This window comes from Mobula hypostoma, chromosome 22 (assembly GCF_963921235.1).
Source record: "Mobula hypostoma chromosome 22, sMobHyp1.1, whole genome shotgun sequence".
Classification (NCBI taxonomy): domain Eukaryota; kingdom Metazoa; phylum Chordata; class Chondrichthyes; order Myliobatiformes; family Myliobatidae; genus Mobula; species Mobula hypostoma.
The window spans coordinates 17,200,304-17,216,416 of NC_086118.1; the positions used below are offsets into that span (position 1 = coordinate 17,200,304).

The 16,113-nt window shown below is 40.5% G+C and overlaps 1 protein-coding gene across 2 annotated transcripts in view; it reads right to left on the minus strand.

The window, feature by feature from the left end:
- Positions 1 to 13,681, minus strand: part of myocd (myocardin) — a 714,017-nt gene extending 700,336 nt beyond the window's left edge. For both annotated transcript variants that reach the window (XM_063074257.1, XM_063074258.1), the window contains exon 1: positions 13,473 to 13,681. The gene's annotated coding sequence lies outside the window, so the exon portion shown is untranslated. The remainder of the gene's footprint in view (positions 1 to 13,472) is intronic.
- Between the last annotated feature and the right edge of the window lie 2,432 nt (positions 13,682 to 16,113).

Consider the following 16,113-nt stretch of genomic DNA (forward strand, 5'->3'; position numbering starts at 1 on the left):
AGATTAATTTTCTTGCAGGCATTCACTGGAAAAAGAGTGCAATAGAATTTATGAAAAACTGTACACCACTGCCAATGTACAAAAGAAGACAAACTTGCAAATAAAAGAAATAATACTGAGAATGTCAGTTGTAAAGAGTCCTTGAAAGGGATAATCCTTTAGGAAGTGTTGAGTTGAGAATGAAGTCCGTACTGTTCTAAGGACTCAAAAAGAAAATCACTGGTGTGACCAGAGAAAGGAATCAAATAGATCTTCTCTCTGTAAATGAAGGGTTGCTACAGATTAGCAAAGCAGTTTAGCAGTAGAGAATGCATCTTTAGAATAAGAGAACAAGGTGTTATATGCTTGTGTCTCTAGTGACAGGTGCTGCTTCTAATGCATTCCCTACTTTGATTTTACTACTGCACAACTGGTTCTACTTTGTCTGTTACTATGACTGAAAATTAACTCCTCTCCCACCACAAATTCCAAACATTTGCGAGGAAGTGTATAAAAATGCAGATCTACTTCATAATCCAGGAGCCCTTTGCTGTCATCCAGTTCTTTGTTTTATTGGTTTGTCCTGTTTAATTTTAAGAGCTCTACAACAAGCTGTTCTGAACACTAATGTTGTAGCAAATTAAACTAAATTCAGAAGCACTAAAATAAAGTGACATTTGATTTAAATCTTGTATATAGCCCACGAGGCTTGCAGTTGTTCACAGTGAACTGGGTAGTAAATAGAAGTGTAAGATTTCAACTTACAGTATATCCAAGATATGGAAAGTTTGTTTACTGCAGATCAAATATCAGATATTTTCTGCTTTCCCAGTGCATGCATTTTCTCTACATGTCCTGCAGAGTGAATATACTGTAATTCTGATGATAAACAATGTCAAATTACAAAATAGAAAGGAAGTATTACTTGATAACACCCACTGTATGTACTATTTTCAAACAGCCTTATGTTAAAATATCAAAATAACTTTTGCTGACTTTTATAAGTAACTCCAAAACGAGTTAATTGATTTGGTAATTAAATAATTTGCTTTTATTTTTGACCAAAAAACAAGAGAAAATCTGCAGATGCTGGAAATCGAAACAAAGTACACAAAATGCTGGAGGAGCTCAGCAGGCCAGGCAGCATCTATGGAGAAGAGTACAGTCGACGTTTCAGGCCGAGACCCTGGTAATGTCAGAATGAAGCTAAAGCAAATTAACCTGCACAGCATTTCTGGCTGTTGCCAATACTTGTGGTGCTGACATTTTGAGACCTACAATCATCAAGGACAGGAATGCTGTATAAGCATTCTCCTCACATTAGCCATTTTCAATTAGCCCAAGCACGATTCGCAAATATCAGAATCAGATTTAATATCACTGACATATGTCATGAAAATCATTGTTTTTGTAGCAGCAATACAATGCAATTCATAATAAAAACTGTGAATGACAGTAAAATATATATATAATTTAAATTAACTAGTGCCCAAAAAAGATAGTGCTCACGGGTTCAATGTCCATTCAGAAATCTGATGGCAGAGGGGAAGTAGCTGTTCCTGAATCACTGAGTATGTGCCTTCTGGCTCCGCTACCTCATCCCTGATGGTAGCGATGAGAAAAGAGCATGTGCTGGATGATGGGGGTTCATACGGGTGGATGTCAACTTTCTGAGGCATCGCTCCCTGAAGACGTCCTGGACGCTGGGAGACTGATGCCCATGAAAGAGCGGACTGAGTTCACAACTTTCTGCAGCTTATTTGATCCTGTGCAGAGCCCAACACCCCCCCCCCAACTCCACATAGCAAGCAGAAATGCAGCCTGTTAGAATGCTCCCCACAGTACATCTGTAGAAATTTGCAAGCACCTTTGGTGACATACCAAATTCCCTCAACTCCGAATGAAATATAGCCACTGCTGTGCCTTCTTTGTAACTGCATCGATGTGTTGGGCCCAGGATAGATCCTCAGAGATGTTGACACCCAGGGACTTGAAATTGTTCACTCTTTGCACTTCTGATCACTCTATGAAGACTGGTGTGTGTTTCCTCACCTTACGCTTTCTGAAGTCCACAATCAGTTCTTTGGTCTTACTGACAATGAGTGCAATGTTGTTGCTGCGACACCTCTCAACGAGCTGATATATCTTGCTCCCGTATGCCTTGCCATCACCATCTGAAATTCTGCCAACAATAGCTGCGTCATCAGCAATTTATAATGACATTTGAGCTGTGCCTAGCCACACAAGCATTGGTGTAGAGTAAAGCATCAGGATAAGCACGCATCCTTGATGTGTGACAGTGTTGATTAACAGTGAGGTGGAGATGTTATTTCAGATCTGCTCAGAGTGTAGTCTTCTGGTGAGGAAGTCAAGGATCCAGTTGCAGAGGGCAGTCCAGGTTTTGGAGCTTTTCAATTAGACATGTAGGAATGATTATGTTAAATGCCAAGCTGTAGTCAATAAACTGTGGCCCGATATAAGTATTAGTATTGTCCAGGTGATCCATTGCAAAATGAAGAGCAAATGAGATCACATTTGCTGTAGATCTATTGTGGTGATAGGCAAAATGCAGTGGGTCCAGGTCTTTGCTGAAACAGGATTCTAACCATAACCAACCTCTCAAACACTTCACCACCGTAGATGCAAGTGCTACTGGATGAAGATGCGGCAGAACATAAAGATATGATCTGATTCATTGTTGATGATATCAGTTAGCTCTGCCTATTCCTTTACCCCAAGTTGTGTCTTTCCTACTTTTTGTGCTGCTTCCCATGTTTTTTCTTATTCATCAACTAAGGTGGACAAAGGTTTATTACCCAGTTTTGACCTGATGTCATGAGACTTCAAATGCTGAGGACAACCAGAGCTATTCCCTACTACCTGTACATTAGTGCATCTTCAGCCCCAATGTGGAAGCAAGAGGCTGCCAATGCTGGAATCTGGAGCAACAAACAAGCTGCGGGAGGAACTTGGCAGATCAGCTAACATCTGTGGAAAGAAATGAAGCCCCTTCATCGGGACTGAAAGAGTGGAGTTTAACATGAAACGTCAACTGTTCACTTCCCTTACAGACGAAAGGTGACCCACTAAGTTCCTCCGTCATCTCATTTGTTTCACTCCTTACAGACACGTCCTGTAAGCAGGACAGTGCATATCCAGTGATTGTGATGGAGGCGCTGTCGGTGTAATTAGTATCAATGAGGTACAATTCTGTATGTGAGATTACGTCAAGATATTTCTTAACCGGCCTACAAGATAACTCTCCCAATATCAGAACTATTCTCCAGATACTCATGAAGACAACTTTACAAGGTTGCCTGGGCTGGGAGCAGCTCAGCCAAGTTGAAATTTGATGCCAATGCCTGGCAGGCAGCCTGCTTTTTTACTCCAATTATCCCTTTTAACATTGTGAGTGTAACATGACTGCAAGGATTAGGGGGTCATTTCAGAGGGCAGTCAAGAGGCAAGGCAGATCACACAGGGATGGAAGATTTCCTCCCTTGAATGACAGCAATAAACCTGATGGGATTTTTACAGCAACACAGTAATTTGGTCATCATTTTCACAAACAAATAAAACCAACATTAAAAATTAAATCATATTATTGTCGAAATTTATATTGAACAGTTGCAATACTGGGATTGAACAAATCTCAGCACACTCTTCATCCAAATATCCAGGATAGGAGTCTGACAACACCCACTGCAACACCAATCACATCCAATATTTGGTTCACAAATATTCTAGGTAACTGGTAGCTGCAACTGCTGTTATTATGAGCAGTGTACGTAAGTAACTTTTATATTTCTTGAATTTGTGCTATGTGCTTGTGTAGTGAATTTAATATTGGAGTAATATTGTACATATATTGTTTGATTAGGCATTCCTTGTTTGCTTACATAATTCATTATGGTTTATGTGCAAGAAGTACATGAATGGCATACGTCATTACGGGACCACGTCATATTTGAGTGCTCCACTGACCCAAAGCGAAATACACCAGTATCCCTGGGCTGCACGTTTTTCTTTCCTTTAGTTTCTGAAGTTACAAAATGTTGCAGTTTGTACCTCTAAGATCCAAGTCAAGTCCAGTTGTATTTACTGTTATGCACACAAGTACAGTGAAAAACTTGTGAGCAGCAGCACCTCAAGTACATAGGTTCAGACAACACACTGAACATACATATTACACAACATTATACCAAATGGTATGACGCAAGGTTTATTTTTGCATCAATGTGCTTAATTGTGTATTGCTAACTATCAATAAAGAATGTTGGGCAAGAACTTGTGTCATGGTCACACATAATAAAGAGCAACAGAGAGAAGAATCTTCAGATTCTGTATTGGCAACAAGTTTGAGATACAAACAATAACTGACTCGAAAGAAAGCAACCATGTGTGAGGAAAAAGACACTGGTGTTCTGTTAAAAGAAAAAGGTAATAATGGCAAAGAGTGATCCTGATAGACAGCAGGGGAGCAGGGTAAGTACAAGTGGTCTCAGCCATTTTTTTCCGACCCTGTATAAGCAACAGACACACAGTGCCCAAGAACAATCATATTGTCAGGGTTCCAGGAGAGAACAAAGAACAGAGCCAGATGATATATGAGTGAGTGAGTGAGAGAGAACGAACACGTGTGCCAAGGTAACGTCGTGTTTAGCGTGATGCTATACAGCTTGGTGTGTTCCAGCACATTCGGAGTTCAATTCCAGTGCCGTCCTTAAGGAGTCTGTACTCCTTCCATGGAATCAGTGGGTTTTCCCCGGTTCCCCCTTCCTCTCCAGGGTATAAAGATGCAGAAAGGTCCTCCTCTGCGCTGTGTCGCTAAAATAAAGCAAGGTAGTGCTTAAATGACAAGCCATTGAGGTTACAAACTTTATGGACATGACAGAAGTATCCAAGGAGATACTGTGAGAATTTTTATGGGATATTTTAAAGCAGTACCTTGAAATTTTTTTTATGAGTTACAGATTTGTAATGTGCAGCCAATGACCACAGGGAATGGTGAGCAAATATATAATTTGGTTAAAAAAAATAGATTTGCCTTTTAAAATAAACTTGCTTCCATCTGCAAAAAATAAACAGCCTACATTTTTTCTTTATTCACCCTATATCAGGTATAATAGGCAAAGCACTGAACTGGCAGAATCTCAGCAAGACGAATCTCTACATCAATGAACATATGTAAGACTTACACCTGGTCTGCACAAGTCCAGGACTTAACTACTTGGGAGTGGTAGTAGAATTGCTAGTCAAAACATAAGTTCTTAAGCCCAATTTCTCTCTACAGAAATGCTAACTGATCTGTTAAGTAATTCAAGCACTTTCTGATTCATTTCATCTTCAAGAACTTATCCGATAAACTGCATTGTTATATCATCCATGCAAAGAAAATTCTATTATAGGAGTGGTTTGTGCTGGGAATGGGGTGTGAGGAAAGCCAATCCAGAGCAAGAAGCTTCATTTTCTCTGTACAAAAGTATATACTCAGTAAAAAGCCACTTTATTAGGTACGCCTGTTTGTTAAGGCAAGTATCTAGTCAGCCAATCAGGTGGCAGCAACTCGAAACATAAAATCATGTTGACATGGTCAAGAAGTTCTATTGTTGTTCAGACCAAACACCAGAATGGGGAAGAAATGTGATCTTAGTGACTTTGACTGCAAAATGATTTTGGTGCCTTACAGTGTGGTTTGAGTATCTCGAAACTGCTGAGCTCCTGAGATTTTCACACACAAGGTTCTCTGGAATTTACAGAGAATGGTGCAAGAAACAAAAAGCATCCAGTGAGTGGCAATTCTGTGGTTAAAAATGCATTGTTAAAGAGAAGTCAGAGAAGAATGGCCAGGCAGGTTCAAGCTGACAGGAAGGTGACAGTAACTCGAGTAACCATGTGTTGCTACAGTGATGTGCAAAAGAGCACCTCTGAATGCACAGTGCTCAAACTTTGAAGTGGATAGACCATGCTGGGTTCCACTCCTGTATCTAATAAAGTGGCCACTGAGTGTATGTGAGGACATTGGGGAAAGTGGCCAAAAATTTAGTGAAATGTTTATATTTTCAGAAACAACCTGAAAAGTTTTTTAAAAATGCTGCAGAAGTACAGTGAGTTTGGAAAGGAATTTCAAGGAATAGAGGATTAGTAGATGGAAAAGAATGATAAAATTCAAAGATAACAGAGTTCAAAATTTCAGAAATAACAGAGAGATAGAAAGACAGAGCAAGAAAAGACAGATAAACAGGAAGGAGGTTAGGCTAAAGAATGGGAAAAATATTGAGGTATTGCTCAACTCATAGTCAGGTCAGAGAACATCTTCAGAGAGTTGATATTTCAGATCAAGGACTCTCCCCTGATGCTCTCCGACTGCAAAATGATTCCAGCATTTTCCACTTCTGTTCTGAATTTCCAGATTATGAGGAAATAACTCATTATCAGTGTAGTCCTGATGTTGTTCAAAGTAAATTTATCAAAGTACATACACAATATTTCACCATATACAACTCTTCAGTTTCGTTTTCCTTCATGCATACACAGTAAATCCAAGAAACACAATAAAATTAATGAAAAACCACACACAGGACGGACAAACAATATGCAAAGGACAACTATGAAAATATGAAAGAAAAAAGTAACAATAATAATTATAAACAACTAAGAAATAAATATTGAGAACATGAGATGAAGAGTTTTTGAAAGTGAGTCCATAGGTTGTGGGAACAATTCACTTCTGGGGCGAGTGAAGTTAACCCCTCTAGTTCAAGAGCCTGCGGCTGAGGGCTGATAAATTTTCCTGAAGCTGGTGGTGAGAGTCCTGAGGCTCCAGTACATGCCTTTTCAAAACAGACCATTGCATGGTCCTGTGATAGTGCTCTGCGTAGGTGTGCTCAGTATTGGGGAGGGTTTTACTGATAATGGACTAGGCCATTTGTAGGATTTTCCATTCAAGGGCATTGTGTTTCCATACCAGATGGTGATGCACCAGTCAATATACTTTCAATCACACGTCTATAGAAGTTTGTCAAAATTTTAGATGTTTTGCCAAATTTTCGATACTTCTATGGAAGTAGAGATGCTACGTGCTTTCTTTGTAATTGCACTTATGTGCTGTGCCCAGGATGGACATTTTGAAATGGTGACACAGAGGAATTTCAAGTTGCTGATCCTTTCCACCTCTGAATCCCTGAGGACTGGCTCATAGACCTCCATTTTTCTCCTCCTGAAATCAATGATCAGCTCCTTGGTCTTGCTGACATTCAATGTCAGCAAGGCAGTTGTCATGGCACCACTCAACCAGATTTTCAATCCCTGTCCTTGTCACCACTTTTGATTTAGCCAACAACAGTGGTGTCATCAACAAAGTATGGCAATCAAGCTGTGCTTAGCCTTGCAGTCATAAGTATAAAGCAAGTAGAGCAGGGGACTAAGCACAGAGTCTTGTGATGCATCTGCGCTGATGGAGATTGTGGAGGAAATGTTATTGTCAAGCCAGATTGACTGGGCTCTGCAGGTGAGGAAATCAAGAAGCTTATTGATTGATTTTGAGGGGATTATAGTGTTGAATCCCTAACAGGGATAGAGTTCCTCTTGTTCTCACCAACCACCCTGTGAGTCTCCACATTCAATACATCATTCTCCACAACTTCAGGCATCTTCAACAGGAACCTACCACCAAACAAATCCTTATCTCCCACCACTCTGCTTTCTGTGGGGATCACTCCCTCCATAATTCCCTTATCCATTCATACCTTCCCACTTATCTTCCTTCTGGGACATAGCCCTGTAAGTGGCTAAAATGCTACACCTGCCCATTTACATCCTCCCTTACCTCCATTTAGGACCCCAAATAGTCCCTCCCAGTGAAGCAAAACTTCACCCTTCACCTGCAAGTTTGCTGGGGTCATCTACTGAATCCAGTGCTCCTGTTTCTGTCTCCCCTACATTGGTGAAGCCCGATATAAATTTGGGGACTGCTTTGTTGATTCGCCAAGAGCAGAATTTCCTAGTAGCAAACCATTTTAATCCTATCCCCATTCCCACATGTCAGTCCATGGACTCCTCTTTTGACACGATAAAGCCACTCTCAGGGTGCAGCAGCAACACCTCATATTCCATCTGGGTAGCATCCAACCTGAGGGCATGAACATCACTTTTTCCTTCCAGCAAAAATTTCCCTTCCCCTTCTTCTATTCCCCACTCTGGCCTCTTATCACTTCTCCTCACCTGCCTATCACCTCTTCCTGATACTCCTCCTTCTTCCCTTCCTCACATGGTCCACTCTCCTCTCCTGTCAAATTCCTTTTTCTCCAACACTTAACCTTGATCACACACCTGGCTTCAGCCCTATCACCTTCTATCTACCTTTTCATTCTGTCCTCTTCCCCTTTCCTTCTCAGTCCTGAAGAAGGATCTCAGCCCGAAACGTCGACTGTTTATTCATTTCTATAGATAGTGCCTAACCTGCTGAGTTCTTCCAGCATTTTGTGTGCGTTGCTCTGTTTCTCCAGCTTTGGCATAATCTCTGGCTTTTGCCCTCTGTCCTTCCAGTTGTGCCGAAGGGTCTTGATCCATAATATTGACTGTTCATTTTCCTCCATCAACGTTATCTGTTCAGTTCTTCCAGCATTTTGTGTGTGTTGCACCAGATTTCCAGCGCCTGTATTCTCTTGTGTCACCAAATGGTTAATATATTGCGAACTGGGAGAGAGCTCTAGCCAGCAATAGGCACAGAAAGTATAGTTGGAATATAATAAGTAGGCTCTGAGTGTTGATCAAAAGAAGGGAATGATAATAAACAGATCTATGAATAAAGTGATGAGAAGAATGTGACAGAGAACATAAAGTGGAAAGTACCCACAGCAGAGAGAGCTTTGTGAAGGATGTTAAGACAATGAACTGAGGGTAGCAAAATAATCAGATAGAACTTGGAAAAGTTCCACACAAATATTTGATATACTGTAGACACAAAGGAAAATAGTGAGGATATCTGGATGAAAACATTTTAATTGTGTCAGGCCACGCATTAGAGAATGACCGTAGTAAATAAGAGTCAAAAGGGACGGAGCTACGTTGAGCATTTGAAAGAAAAGAAAATATGGAGTACATTGCTTTTCTACTCTACTAACAATGCTATTCTGTTGATATGTTACCCAACACATGCTCATTAATTCCTTAAACTCTCCCAAAATCCACTACAGAATGCACAGACTGATAACAGAGGACAAGACAATTTCAAACAACATGTATATAGCTTGCTCAAGGGCTCTTCATAGGCTGCATATGGAATGTTCTATAAACATTGCTGATGTCCAGAGACCAGGTGGTCACATGACACATTCCTTAAAGGAGTAACAATTAAAGTTCCTAACCAATGCACGATGAGCAATGCACTAACTCAGAAATGACAAGGCTAGTTTGTGCCCTAAGATGGTTACAAAACTCATCTCTATTCCTTTTACGTTTAATATATTGGCAGTGCCTTATTTGTTTCACTATTTTTCAAACTAGCTCGTTTTCCTTCCTCCTATTTGATTGTACAGTGGGGAACTGACTTTAATTTACTCTTTAATTTGAAAAATGCTTCCCAATGGCCCAGCAGGATTGCCATACTGAACAAGACTGGAAAGAGTTCCAGTTTGAGTTGGGCAGAGGCACTGCAAGAGACTTCATTACCTTTACGTTATTAAGGACCAGGTTTCCAGCTTTTGGTGGCAATGAGATTTAGACTAGTCAGGGAATTTTGTACAGTGAGGAGTGGGGGGAGGTTGAGGAAATAGTGGGTGGGTGGCAGCTCTTGTGACATCTGGAAATCAAAACAGAACATTACAGAACAGGTAAAGGCCAGTCAGCTCATCATGCCTGCACCAACCATAATGCCAATCTAACTAATCTCATCTGCCTACACATGTCCACGTCCCACTATCCCCGGCCTGTTCATGTGCTTGTCAAAATGATTTTTAAACTTTGTTATCATATCTGTTTCTACGATCTCCTTTGGCAGCACATTCCAGCACCTAAAACTTTCTGCATAAATGAAGTCTTGCAAATATCCTTCGGACTAGCTTGCTGCAACTTTTGACAATTTTCTCTTATTCCAATAACCTCTTCACCTTTTAACTGGTTTGATAAATGTGTTGCAAAACTTAACTGTGGCCTTCTATCAAATTTATTTCCTGGTGATCTCTTGGGCTTTATCAGAAACAAGGACAAAAGGTACATTCACGGAACCATAGTGATTGTTTAGGGATTGGCTAATTGGAAGAAAGGTAAAAGACAGAAGCCAAGTAACACGTACAAGATGCTGGAGGAACTCAGCAGGCCAAGCAGCATCTTTGGAATAGAGTACAGGTGACGTTTTGGGTTGAGAAACTTCAGCAGGACTGGAGAAAAAAAAAGATGGGTAGAGTTAAAATGTGGGGGGTAATGGTGAAGAGAGAAACACAAGGTGACAGGTGAAACTGGGAGGGGAGGTATGAAGTAAAGAGCTGGGAAGTTATTTAGTGAAAGAGATACAGGGCTGGAGAAGGGGGAGTCTAATAGGCGAGGACAGAAGGCCATGGAAAAAAGAAAAGGGGGAGGGGGAGCACAGAGGAGGCGATGGGCAGGCAAAGAGATAAGGTGGGAGAGGAAAAAGGGGATGAGGTTTCTCAAACCTCCAGTAATGACCACTCCTCCTTCATCATTCCCCATCCCCTTTTTCTTCTCTCATGTTAACTCCTTTCCTGCCCAGCACCTCCCTCTGGTGCTTCTCCCCGCTTTTCTTCTTCCATGGCCTTCTGTCCTCTATTAGATTCCTCCCTTCTCCAGGCCTTTATCACTTTCACCAATCAACTTTCCAGCTCTTTACTTCACCCCTCCCCCTCCCAGTTTCACCTATCACCTCATGTTTCTCCCTTCCTTTCCCTCTACCCACCTTTTAACTCTACTCCTCGTCTTTTTTTCTCCAGTCCTGCTGAAGAGTCTCAGCCCGAAACATCAACTGTACTCTTTTCCACAGATGCTGCCCGGCCTGCTGAGTTCCTCTAGCATTTTGTGTTTGTGTTGCTCGGATTTGCAGCATCACCAGATTTTCTCTTGTTTAGCCAATCTAGATGCTAAAGAAGTTTCACGAATTGTATAGTGCTCAAGGGCAAGGATAGTGGTTAGGATGGACACTCAACGATTCAGGAACAGCTTCTTCCCCTCTGCCATCATATACACACTTACTGTAATTTATAGTTTTTATTATTATGTATTGCAATGTTCTGCTGCCACATAACAACAGATTTCATGATACACGCCAGCGACATTGAAACTGATTCAGATTCTGGACACTGGAATCAATGAGAATAAGAGGTTGCACAGTACAGACACTGAGGGAGGAAAGTAGGGAAGGGTAGAAAGGGTGTGCAGAGGATGGAAAGTTGGGAAAACAGACAGAAATGTGGGAAATATTGTAATAACATATTTACAGGATAGCTTGTTGAAAATGGAGAAAATGCTCTTGCTCCTCCTGGACAGAGCCGTGCTAATCTCCTCAATTTGGCCCTCTGACTTACCTGCAGTGCCAGATTGCAGGAGGTCTGAGAAACTCTGACTAAAAACAGAGTAACTATTGCAATGCAGGCAGGCTAACAACCCAAACTATTTAAAGGACCAATTCAGTTTCCGGAAGCAGATTACACTCTCACCAGTCATGCCAGCTCAATTAAGGCAGAAAGTGGATGTGTACAACACAGAAGCCATACATGTCCCAGACTAAAATGGTCCAGAATTTAATCTATCCATTTTTGGGATCGAAGACTTGTTCATCAGAGTATGATTTCCTGAGAAAGAGTTGCATTAGTTTGATCTCCACAGTGAAATTGTGTATTAAATTTCAACCATTATTAGCAAACACTCTGGGAAATATAATGGATGGTCCTCGACATTGGAAATCTGAGACATAACCAGGATTTTTAAAAATCAAGAAATAGAAAAAAATTAGTTAAATGATAATTGTTTAATATTAAACCTGATAGCTAAATATTATTCTATGGTAACTGCGAATTTTCAATATTTTAAAGTTAGAAATAATGAAGTCGGAATTTCCCTTCTCATTCATGGCATCACTTTATTGATGGCCAGGTTCCTGTTTCATCTTATTGAGGAGCCAATTCAGAGGGAAACAAATGGAAGTACAGTTGATCGGGAGTAATGAGAGTTAAACAGGTCTGGTAGTTCGACAGGTCTGTAAAAAAAATCACGTCAGGATTTTCTGGGAAAATACGAGTGGGTCCATGTGAGAGACTTCAAAACATTTGATAGCTTTGAAGGAAGACAAAATTGGAGAAGTAGCTTTGTAGTCTGGCTTTCAATCAGCCACTTTAGAGGGCCTGGTTATAATCCATGCACCTTGCTACATTTCATTGTACAAGCTACTGCTAAGCAGGTTTTTAAAGTGTTCAAACTAAAGTTCATGACATGGAATTGAGCAGCAGAATATTGCCATTTCACACTTTGAGTTGTTCTTGCATGATTATCTTTCAAAATTCTGCTGTGCCCAAAGTGCGCCCAGTCACAGAAGTGAATATTCCTGTTAAATTAAAATTCTGTGACTTTAGAACACACAACCACCGATTTGCATGTGGTGATGACAGTAGTTCAGTGGATATTGTTGGGTGATAACGATCATTAAAGACCTTATGGGGAAAAGCCTGTTTTCTTCAAATACTGATATGAGATCTTCTCCATTCACTTGCGAGGGTGGATCAGAAGTTAAGGGCTCAACTGAAAGACAACATTGACAACAATGCAGCAATCCTTGGTGAAACAATGAACCTTTAAATTTGGGGTCCTACTTTCAATACTTCCCTTAAAACCAACATATAAAGAATTATGATCAATTTAAAAACATAATATTTTGATATCTAATTCTGTTACATTTTATAATTCATTAAAACAAGGGGGTGGGGCTGATGACATCACTGGAGAACACTCGAGGTCATCAAGGGGTCAATAAATGGAAAGTAGAATAATTAGCAGCAAGATGCTGTGGAGAACATGTCCTTCCTATGTCTGCATTAACTCCTTTACAAAACATATACAGAAACTCCTCAATTCAAATTCTCTTTACAAATTATTAATAAGTCTCTGATAACTAAAAATAACTGGTGGCAAAAAAATGTTTTGAGAACTGACAGTGAAAAAATAATTAAAATAGGTATCTGATAAAAACATTTCAGTCATTAATATAATGCATAAGTACCTATTCCATTAATACCACGATAACTAGCATCATGTTAATCTAAATAAATAAGTGAACGCATTTCTTAAACAAACATTACTTATATCATGGTAATTGCCCGAGGTATTGTTACGCAGCAGATATTACACGAGTGTACTCAAGTAGGTATCTGAGACTTCCTGTTGGTGAAAATAGACACACCACAAACTACTTCAAGGTTCAGGAAGAAATTTGCAACCAAGAGTGCGCACTAAAAAAAACTCAACACAAGAATGAAAGTAAAAACTACCTCTGCGTCCTGAGGCTGAGTAGTATGCGGGTCGCAATTTCGTAACTTGTACAAATGTTGCTGAGGAAAAACTTTTCCTGTGTCTTAATTTTTATTTGGATCACAGACTGATAGCTGTGACTAAGGCAAACTGGAACTACAACGGATAAGTAGCTGGTTTTTGCTGACTGCCGGGAACAGCCGAAAACAATGCTGACGGAAATAACCGAACGCTCCTGAGGATCAGCGTCTTCTGCGGGAGCGCGCCGCCAAATTAAAGGCTCCTCTGCTCAAAAGCGGTTCCCACGGAAAAAGCCGAATCAAAATTGTTGCTGACGGAAACGGTCGAATAAATTCTGATTTTTATCTGCTGCAGTTTTATTTTTTTCCCAAACTTCTGACTATTTGAAAGAATAGAGCGAAACTTGTTTTCTTAAAAAAAAAGGAAAAAGCCCACTCAAGTGAGGAACATGACATTAAGCAATGCCACTGATCTTGACAAACCCAGGTAAGTTAGAAGTTGCGGCAATGAAGTTCTGCAGATGCGGCTTGCACTTCAGAATGGTAAGTGTCCAGCTGATGTGGAAGTGCACAAGACGATTTGGGAGGAAGAGTCAAGAAGGGTGGGACCATGTCAAAATAAACACTAAGTTTCTCCTACAAGATAGGACGTTTGATGTCATGTACGCACATCTCTCTGTGGACAGAGAGCGAGAGATCAGTGGATGTGCAAACACACTAGACTGTGAAATTGTAGGAAATGCTGCAGCCTGCAGAAATGCCGCAGCCTGCAGAAATGCCAGTGTTGATAAGTACCAAAATATAGAGCAGAGGGAACGGGTCAAAGTTAAGGCATGGGATGATAAGTGAACGGGAACATTTTAACAAACAAGTGCCAAGCAATGTCCATCTTTAGCTAACTGAAGTCCAGCCTGCTCATCTTGCCGTTGCAGTTTCGAATGCATCGTGAAGACATGAAATCAAAAGAAGCAATTGTATAAATAGTGACCAACTCTGGAACATAAAGCAATAAACAAGGATCAGAAAAATTAGGTGCAGGAGCCGGGGATTGAGCCCCTTATTGCCACTGGTATGACTGAGAACTGAACTGCTTTTTTGTCAATCCACCTTTCAATTACTTGTTATCAATATGCAATCTATCTATGCCTTCAAAATATTCGAAGACTGCTTTTCAGGAAGAAAGTTGGTACTCATCTCAGAGAGCAAAATTTCCTCTTTCTGTCTTAAAAGAGCAAGCCTTTTTTTTGTCCAAATCCACCTTGTCAAAGCATCTCAGGATCTCAAATGTTTCAATCAAGTGATCTGTCACATCTCTAAACCAGCAGACCCAGGCATAACCAGTCCATTTTATCTTCAAAAGGCAACTTATCCATTCTAGATATTGGTCTAGGAAACCTATTCTAAACTGTCAATCAAAGTTGATGTTGCTAATGACCTATCTCTGAACCATATTTTCACTAGTTATGTGTGGAATTCCCCTCGCAATAAACTATAATAGTTTGTTCTGTGTGGTGAGGAATAAACAGTCAATATTTCAGGCCCTCTGGTCTGAGACTCGCCCTCAAAGGAAACATCTTCTTCACATCCACCCTATCTAGGTTTTCAACATTCAATAGGTTTCGATGAGATCACCCAGAGCCTTCAATCGCTCCTCATATGATAACCCTTTCATTCCTGGAATCATTCTCGTGAATCTGCTCTGAACCCTCTCCAGTGTTGGCACCATCCTTTCCTAAATAAAGGGCCCAAAACTACTCATAGTTCTCCAAGGGAGGATTCACCAGTGCTTTATACAGCCTCATACAGCCTCAGCATTATAACCTTGCCTCTATATTCCAGTCCTCTAGGAATGAATGCTAATATTGCATTCACCTTCCTCACCACTGATTCAACTTGCAAATTAATGTTTAGGGAATCCTGCACGAGGACTCTCAAATCCATTTCCACCTCTGATTTTTAAATTTTTTTCCCTGTTTATAAAATAGTCTATGTTTATATTCCTTCTACCAAAGTCCATGAACATACACTTCCCAATACTGTATTCCATCTGCCATCTCTTTGCCCATTCTCCCAATCCGCCTAAGTCCTTCTGCAGCCTCTGTGCTTCCTCAACAATAAATGCCCCTCCAGCTGTCTTTGTATCATCCACAAAGCCATCAATTTTATCATCCAAACCATCGACATACAAAGTAAAAAGAAGGGGTCCCAATACAGACCCCTGTGCAACACCGTTAGTTACTGGCAGCCAATCCAAAAAGGATCCCTTTAGTCCCTCTCTTTGCCTCCTGCCAAGAAGCCAATGCTCCATCCATGCTAGTATCTTTCCTGTAATACCATAGGGTTTTATCTTGTTTATCAGCCTCATGTGTGACAGCTTGTTAAAGGCCTTCTGAGAATCCAAGTATACAACATCCACTGATTCCACTTTGTCTACCCCAGTTGTTATTTCTTCAAATAATTCCAACAGACTTGTCAGGCAAGATTTTCTCTTAAGGACACTATGCTGACTTTGGTCTATTTTGTCATATGCCCAAAAGTGACCCAAAACCACACCCTTAACAATCGACTCCAGCATTTTCCCAACCACAGAGATCAGGCTAACAAGCCTATAATTTCCTTCCTTCTACTTCCTTCTCTTCTC